Below are 9,480 nucleotides of genomic sequence, written 5' to 3' on the forward strand. Positions count from 1 at the left end.
CAATATGTGTCCTCTGGGCTACTGAGAAAATGAGCTCTATAATAGTAGGTTGAGCTCAGTTACACTGTCACATATGACAGAAGATGATCTGTCTATGTCCTCCAGTGATCTCACTCCATGCTGCATGAGGTCTATATACATATTTGTGCAAAGATGGGTGGAAGTTAATATAAAACTGCACTTACTTTCTTATTAATACATATTTCTCATCTTATTATACACAATAAAATTAAGTTGTGCCATTTTTACCATTGAATACCCTTTTTTACTCAGATTTATTTCACATATGGAAGTGAAATGAGAAGGGAATGCCATTTCAGGATAGCTTTAAGCCATTTTTATTCCATCTATAGAAATCCAGGCAATCAGACTCCAACACTCCCCTTAGCATGTTTTAAAGTGTCAGTCTTGATTTGGTTTAGCTTTAATTGTTGACCTTTGTCTCAGAGTTGTTAAAAATTGAATGGTTGCTCCCAATAAATTAACAGTTTTTAGGTGGTCAAGGCAAGCCTTATTAGCTGGGTTTGGGGTGAAGTTAACTTAGATGAGTATGAGCACTGTGCAGGCAGCACGTTTCAAGGTCAGTGGCATTGCTAGAGAAGCTGTGTAATAATGTGGGGTACACTGCCACCTGGCTATTTAAACTGGAAAACAACATTACACCATTAACTACATGAAGAAAAGAATCCTTACAGCAGAGTTCTTATCACTTGATAAAACTCAATTGCAATTTAGATATCTTTCTTTATAAAAGACTGAATTCTAGAAATCACCTACAAGTCCAACACTCTGAGGCATAAAAATGCACATTTTAGGTAAGCAGTTTTGAGGTTTAGTTGACCTCTGCTGGTTAAGACAGAAACTGCAGACTCTTAGATTGAGAAAGTGGCTGTGGATTCCATGAGCTATTAATGTACTGTTTACAGGACACAAGAATGCTGTCAACTATTAAAAGAAACTGTTTGTATAAACACAATGCAATGATAAATGTTTCACATTTGAACTAAGTTCAGCAATTTAGCAATTATTGTGGTAATAAAAACCAAACAAATTTGTTATTCCATATATATAACCTGCACACTTGTAATTTAAGTAATTTCAGAGAAATATATAAAAGCAAAAATTAAATGTAGTATTACCAGGGAGATCCGCTCGATCTCAAACACAGTCTTGCGGATCTTGAGGTCAGGGATATGGCAAATCTCGGAATGGGTGACCCCCGCCATCGAGCCCTCTATCACCAGACACTTTAACCCCTATCAAGGCGGGCAGCTTGCCCCACCCAAGCCTGTTCTCTCCAGCAAAATGCATCGTTTTTCTGTGTCAATTCATCAGGCCTCTAATGAAGCCTCGGCTTTGGCGGTAAGAGCCCTCAACGTCTCCTCCCTGCTATCCTTCGCACAGGAAATTCCTTAGTATCCCCGCTGAGAATAGCGGGTCTCAAGATCCTGACATATATAGACGATTGGCTGATTATAGCCGATTCGAGAGAGAAATTTCAGCGCTCAGCTTCAATGCTTGAGAATGTGATATTCCTGGGTCTGGAGCTGAATTCCATTACAATGCATGTGTGCCTGTTGCAAGAGTGCATTATTTCCTTCATAAATTGCCTCTCGCAATTCAGGGAAGGAGTGAGGGTACAGTATCGTTAGGGCCGTTTCTAGCCATTTTGACGCCCTAGGCAAAATCCAAATTTTATAGACTTCTCAACTGCCACAAATACTGCATTAACAAAATGCTGATTTTGTGCACTTTTTACTTACACCAATATTTTAAATTGGCCTTTGAATTTAGCTTTATTGCATGGCAAAAAAAATTTAAAAGGACACTCCACTAAGCCCACGTAAATTATTTGGAGCTCCTCACTGTTTGAAAGGCTCTGAAACATTTTTGACCCGCCTGCAGGGGCATCACGTGCTGGTGTCTTGCGACAACACCACAGCCGTGGCTCATATCAACCGCCGGAGGGGATGCGCTCCTTCAAGCCTCATGCTCTAGCTCACAAGCTATTAGTATGGAGCAGGTCACACTTTCTGTCGTTACGAGCGACCCGTGTACCGGGTATTCTGAACAGGAGCGCAGACCTTTTGTCGAGGGGGAACCCACTCTCCACCCTCAGATAGTGGGTCTGCTATAGAAGAGGTTTGGTCAGCCGGCCGTCGATCTCTTCACCTCACGCGAAAACGTTCTTTTTCATATTCTACGTTCATATTTTCATATTTCATATTTTTCATATTCTACTTTCCCATTGTTCTACGTTCTTCTCGCTACGGGACAAGGATGCCCCCCTCGGCGTGGACGCACCCATGGCCCAATGTACTGCTCTACACATTTCCTCCACTCTTGCTATAACTCCTACTCTGGTCAGGGTGAAAGAACAGAGCCTGACTCTGATTTTGCTAGCACCCAGGTGGCACAACTCTCCATGGCAGGCAGAGATAATCCCTCTTCTGTATGCCCAGCCGTGGCCCCTCCCATTACGCACGGACCTCCTGTCCCAAGCGAACAGGGAAATCTACCATCCTCACCTGGACAGAGTGGCCCTCTGGGCCTGGCCCGTGAGGGTCCCCCCACATGTTATTGCTACTTTTCAGAATGCTAGAGCCACTTCTACATACACGCTCCCTTTATGATTGCAAGTGGCGAGTGTTTGAGTAGTGGTACGAGGGGCGTCAGCTGATATCATATCAGTGCTCAGTCGCTGACATTTTGGGTTTTTTGCAAGACCTTATCGATGGTGGGAAATCCTTTTCCACTATTATGGCATACTTGGTGGCTATCACTGCATGCCATATTGGGTTTGATGGCACTACGATGGGGCAGCAGCCCGTTATTCAAGGAGGAGTGATCAGCTCTCTAAAGGACCTCAGAGGGGCATGGCTGTCTCTTGGGCTCTGTTTAAAGGGGTTAACTTGCAGGAAATGTGTGCCGCTGCAAGCTGGGTCTCTCCACATACATTTGTCAGATAATACCATCTTGATGTTACCCAGACCCTGGTAGTTCATGTAGTTCACACAAGATGATGAAAGAGAACAATAGGTTACTGTTTGTAACCCCCGGTTCACTGAAACATTGAGTGTAGAGATCCACCAAATTTACCCGCTTGCTGCACGAGAAGAAAGGTAGTGCGTGCAGGGTCTTTATGCGCTCAGTTAAAGGGCGACCCCTTACCTGCCATTGGGCATGCTCTCCTGTCTGTCAAGCCAGACTTGGTGCAACTGGGATGCTTCTGCAGAGGTCAGGCACAGATGCACTTCCCAATGATGGATCTCTCCACTCGATTTTTCAGAGAACTAGGGTTACGAACAGTAACCTATTGTTTGCAATCAATTCACTGCTGTTGTTTTTAAGAATTTTATCCAGCAAGGACTCATTGAATTGTTAAAAAATGACAGTGACAGAAATTAACACAGCCATTATGATGCAATACTTACCCCCTTAATTTAAGCTTGCTGTGTAATGCATATCTTGTCTGCTGTTGGAAATCAGTGTAATCTAGGTGTAATCATTCTAATGAAACCTTACCTGTTTGATTTATTTAACTGAATTAGTGCTACTTTGTTCAGCTCTATGTAAGATCAGATAAAAATACAGCAGGACAGCAGACCATACTGACCATTACTGATATAATTTACTGCTCCATAGCAAAACAAGGGCAGTGGTTCCCAACCATGTTCCTGGAGCCCCCCAACACTGCACATTTTGCATCTCTGTTCCCAGGGTGTGTAAGTGTGACTCTCAGTGCCAATCCATTGTGGTCTGCCAATCAACCATATCTGATCATATTTCCTGCTCCGTAGCACAACTGAGCACAATCATTCTGAGAATCACGCTCTGAGAAATGTGCATTCACACTTTGACGATTTTCATATGAGGTGCCAGCCTGGTAGCTACTCCAGACAATTTCTAATAATTTAAAACAAACCGTCCCAAAGGAATCTAATACATTTTTTTATCCATTTATAGGACCCCTATCATATTCTGTTTATTTTGCTGTGTTATGTTATCAATTCAAATGACCCTTCATCAACCAGCCAAGCAGGTGAAACAACATATATTCACATTTTCATGAAATTCATCACAAATTTATAATGTCTTCTGAGTGCAATAGTACAATAAATTCAAACATATCATAAGTACAACCAGTCCAAATATATCAGAAAAACAGACAAAAATACAACTCCACTGAAATGAGATTCATATGCAAATTCATAATTCCCAGTCTATTCAAAATGCATGTAGCAATGTCATTTGCACTCATGTATTGTTCATACCTTCAATCCGCAAATAGGGTTAGTTCGTTCATCATTCATAGCATGAATCACCAAACGCGTTTCGAAATGTCAGTTGAGCATAGGTAGTTCGAAACTGTATCCAATTCCAAATAAAGAAAACAAAACCCACCCCTAAACACAAACAAGTGCACTTACACTTTCCCTAACATGCTTGGCTTATCTTCAGTCTCCGTTTCAAATCATGTTAACGGCATAATTTCTCTCCAAACACATCATCAGCGGGAGAATCAAACACTCCTAACACGACCTCAGCAGCAGACTCTAATCACTCCAAACACAGCATCAGCGGGAGAACCAAGCACTCCAAAAACTTCAACAGTAGATTCAGCGGGAGATTCAAACACTCATAGTTCGGCTTCAGCATCGAACTACCATGTGAAACGCTACTGTGTCTCATGACACAGGACATTTTTCTTTCCGCTCTAACAATGACGTCACATCCTGATAAGGAATATTTAAAGGGGAAGACATATTTTATTAGCAGAGTTCATCCCATGAAATTCGCTACACTCCCCCTCCCCTGAAAAACGTTTACATATACAATTAAAACCCAAGGAACTCCTACTCCTCACTTTCTTCAACAAAAATGTTCAACAATATTTGACGTTCAATTTTGTCATGTTCTGTTTGCATTTCAGCATCACTGAATCCAAAAAATTCCTCCTCCTCACATTCTTCAGCAAAAATGTTCAACAATCTTTGACCTTCAGTTTTTTGGAGTTCTGTTTGTATTTCAACATCACTAGATCTCTTGTATTCTTCTTCTTCAGTGAAATGATTTGAGATCTTTTGATTCTCTCTTTTCACTTTAATGTCAGCATCATTTAGTTCTTGCATTTCTGCAGCTGAAGGGTAGCAAGGTTTTAACTTCAACACATGTACAATACGACCACCTTCTCCAGTATCCTCCAATACAATTGCATAATTGAGAGGGCCCTTTTTCTATACAATCCTATACGGACCTTGCCATTTAGGGGCAAGTTTAGCATAAAATGATTTTTCTGCCTTGGAATAAGGATGGGTTTGTAACCAAACCCGGTCTTGCTCCACATATTTACTTTCTCTTCTGTCCTTGTCATAGTTTCTTTTCTGACGTCTTTTGGCTTTATATAGATTTTTACTAACAAACTCCTGCATTCTACTCAGTATCTCTGCTTGAGCATAGACTGAAGAGTCGGGAATACATTCCCTTGGCAGTAACAAAACATCCAGAGGACCTCGCAAAGGTCTATTCAAATTCAACTCAGCTGGTGTTACACCCAGCGACTCATGAACAGCGGAATTTAAGACAAATCGGAACTCAGGTAAGTCTTTATCCCAATGTTTATGATTATTGCCAATGTACATGGAAGTCATTACTTTTAACGTGCGATTTATCCTCTCCGTCATGTTGGTCTGCGGATGATAAGTCGTTCGTTTTGGGGAAACATTCCACCTTTTACACGTTTCTTCGAAGAGAGCTGAAACAAACTGAGAACCTTGATCGGACAGTATATAGTCAGGTACTCCCCATCTAGTAAAAATATCCTTTGTCACGACTCGGACAATTGCCTCGGCTGTGGCCTGTCGAAGAGGGAATAGCTCCACCCAACGTGTGTAATAATCAACAAACACTAAAAGGTACATATTACGATTAGAACTCCGTGGAAAGGGCCCATGATATCAACTCCTAACATTTCCCATGGTCGATGTACCTCAGTTTGTTGTAACTTCCCTGCCAATTTTCATCCTTGAGGCTTATACAGCTGACACTGCTAACAACAACGAACATAGTCCACAATATCAGAATTCATTTTGGGCCAATATACAAGAGTCTGCATTCTTTTGTACGTTTTAAAACGTCCTAGATGTCCAGCTAATGGATCTTCATGGAAGTTCTGAAGGAGTTTAGGATGAAGTGAAGTAGTTATGTAAATCTGATAAATAGTTTTGTAGGGTAATTTCTGCACTCTATATGCCTTATCTTCCAGGACAGTAAATGTAGTGGTAGCATTTACAACAATCGGTTGTCCAGTATCCTTGATGGTCATATAAAGTGATTGGATTTCTGGATCACATTGTTGTGCTTTCCATATCTCCTCATCAGAGATTTGCAAGTCCTGGGATATGTCATTCTTGTTTGACAGCATAGTAGCACAGATTAGTAAGGAAAAACCAAGGGTTTCTACAGGAGCTGGAGATAGAGCATCCGGAATAGTGTTATACTTCCCTTTTCTGTATTCAACTGCAAAACTGAATTCTTGAAGTCTCAGTGCCCATCGAATCAAGCGTGTACTAGGCTTTTGAGTTCTGAATACCCAGACAAGGGAGGAGTGATCAGTGACAACTGTGTAGTCTTACCTTCTTTTCCAAATCTCACTTGTTGTACAAGTACCGCCCCCACCCCGACATCACTAGCATCCGTATATACAGTGAAAGGAATATTTAACTTTGAATGTCCCAAAATGGGTGGGGATACAAGATGTTTCTTCAGAGCTTCAAAAGATTCTTGGCACTTTTCACTCCACACAAACTTACTACCTTTCCATTTTAGGACATTTAGGGGCTCTGTAAGCAGTGAGAAATTGAGCATAAAACGGTGATACCACCCTGTCATTCCAAGGAATCTTTGGAGTTCTTTCAGAGATTTGGGTGTAGGAAATCACCTGTACTGCCTTTATTTTTTTAGGATCAGCCTCCACTCCTGCTGGTGAAACTATATGTCCAAGAAATTTTAAGGAGGTATGAAAAAATTTCTCTTTTGCATGTTAACTGTAAGATTTGCCCCTCGAAGATTGTCCAGGACAGCTTGCACATCTTGAAAATGCCGTTCAATGGTTGGGGAATAGATAATTATGTCATCCAAGTACACAAAACAGATGGTACCACGAAGTTCTCCCATAACTCATTCCATCAACCTTTGAAAGGTTGCAGGAGCATCCTTAAGTCCAAACGGCATAACATTGAACTGAAATAGTCCTAGCGGACACACAAAGGCAGTTTTGTCTTTGCTTTCTTCATCCATGAGGACCTGCCAGTATCCACTATTTAAGACCAAAATCGAAAAAATGGCTGCTCCAGCCAATGATTCCAGGATTTCTTGAATAGTCAGTAATGGATAAGCATCTGTTTGAGAGACAGAGTTTAATTTCTGATAATCAACACAAAATCTAAGTCCTCCTGCTTTTTTAGGTATCATAACTACAGGAGCGGCTCAAGCTGAAGATGAGGGTTCAATGATTTTATTCTCCAACATCTCACTAATGTGTTCTTTCATGATACTCAGTTTAGAAGGGGAAACACAATAAGACTTTTGCTTAATAGGCATTTCTTGTGCCAGAAAAATCTTATGAGTAAGCACATTAGTGCATCCCAATTTTGTGGTACTCAATGTAATTTGCACTCATGTATTGTTCATACCTTGAATCCGCAAATAGGGTTAGAAATGTCCACTGAACTTGCATTGTTTATAGCATGAATCACCAAACGCGTTCGGCTTCAGCATTGAACTACCATGTGAAACGCTACTGTGTCTCATGACACCGGACATTTTTCTTTCCGCTCTAACAATGACGTCACATCCCGATAAGGAATATTTAAAGGGGAAGACATCTTTTATTAGCAGAGTTCATCACATGAAATTCGCTACAACACACCCTCCCACAGTTCATGTGGTTCCTTCGGGGGTCACCAGTGCCCAATCTATAAGTGAATTAGGTGGTGGGCACATGAGGCAGTCGAACAGGCAAAAGCAAGGCTGAGACATGGCATCCTGCTAGGCTCTATGGCAGCTGGATGAGCTGGGCTGGGTCGCGTTAGAAGATCTCACTATGAAAAAGCCCAGGGGAGAGAGAGATGTCAACTAGTCCATGGAGAGATCCATGTGGAGGTAGAAGAGGAACAATGGAGTAGAACAGTGGCTATGTGTAAGCAGGGAGCTTGGATTAATTGGGACAGTACAGTGGCCTGTAAGATCACCTGGACGAAGCTTTGGAAGTCAAAACCAGCTAGACCTGCAAAGCCAGTCCTTCCAGGCTCGTCTAAATAGTATTGCTGGGGTCTTGCCAACATCACACATGTCCACTGTGCCTAAGAAGAGAGCACATATTGAGCTGCTGCCTGAAAGCCTTGGGAGAGGTGAGGTACAGGTGGCGCCATGACCAGGTGATGCAGGTGGTAGCTGACAGCATCTGCACTGGAATCCAGCAGAGTAAACATCAGCCTCCAACAAGGCATGACATTGCCTTTGTCAGAGAGGGAGAAAGATCTCAGGTGCGGATCAAGTCGAGTCAAGTCAAGTCACCTTTATTTATATAGCGCTTTTAACAATACAGATTGTGTCAAAGCAACTGTACAGCATTAATTAGGAAAATAGTGTGTCAATAATGCAAAAGGACAATAGTAAGCATTCAATTTTCAGTTAAAGGCAGTTCATCATTGAATTCAGTGATGTCATCATCCAGCTCAGTTTAGTTTAAATAGTATCTGTGCAATCAAGTCGACGATATAGCTGGAAATTAAGTGTCCCCAACTAAGCAAGCCAGAGGCGACAGCGGCAAGGAACCAAAACTCCATCGGTGACAGAATGGAGAAAAAACCTTGGGAGAATCCAGGCTCAGTCGGGGGGCCAGTTCTCCTCTGGCCAGACGAAATCAGCAGTTCAATTCCTGGCTGCAGTAAAGTCACATTGTGCAGAGGACTAATCTGGTTCCTGTGGTCTTGTCCTGGTGGCCGTCTAGGAGACAAGGTCTTCACTAGGGATCTGTCTCTGGGGCTCATCTAGTTGTCCTGATCTCTGCTGACATTCAGGGCTGTAGAGGTCCTCTCTAGGTGCTGATCCACCATCTGGGCTGGATATGTTCTGGATCTGGTGGCTACGGTGATCTTGGAATAAAAAAGAAACAGACTAATATTAGTGTAGATGCCATTCTTCTAACGATGTAGCAAGTACATCGGGTGTTATGGGAAATGTTCCCGGTTCCGGTTGTCCTAATTAATGCAGCTAAAAATCCTTTAACAGATTTCAATATTATAAATGTTAATGTGTTATGTGTAAACCAGGTTAAAGAGATGGGTCTTTATTCTAGATTTAAACTGACAGAGTGTGTTTGCCTCCCGAACAATGTTAGGTAGATTATTCCAGAATTTGGGCGCTAAATAGGAAAAGGATCTGCAGTTGATTTTGATATTCTAGGTATTATCAAAT

The sequence above is a fragment of the Sinocyclocheilus grahami genome, unplaced genomic scaffold (genome assembly GCF_001515645.1).
Source record: "Sinocyclocheilus grahami isolate Dianchi unplaced genomic scaffold, SAMN03320097.WGS_v1.1 scaffold210.1, whole genome shotgun sequence".
Taxonomy (NCBI): Eukaryota; Metazoa; Chordata; class Actinopteri; order Cypriniformes; family Cyprinidae; genus Sinocyclocheilus; species Sinocyclocheilus grahami.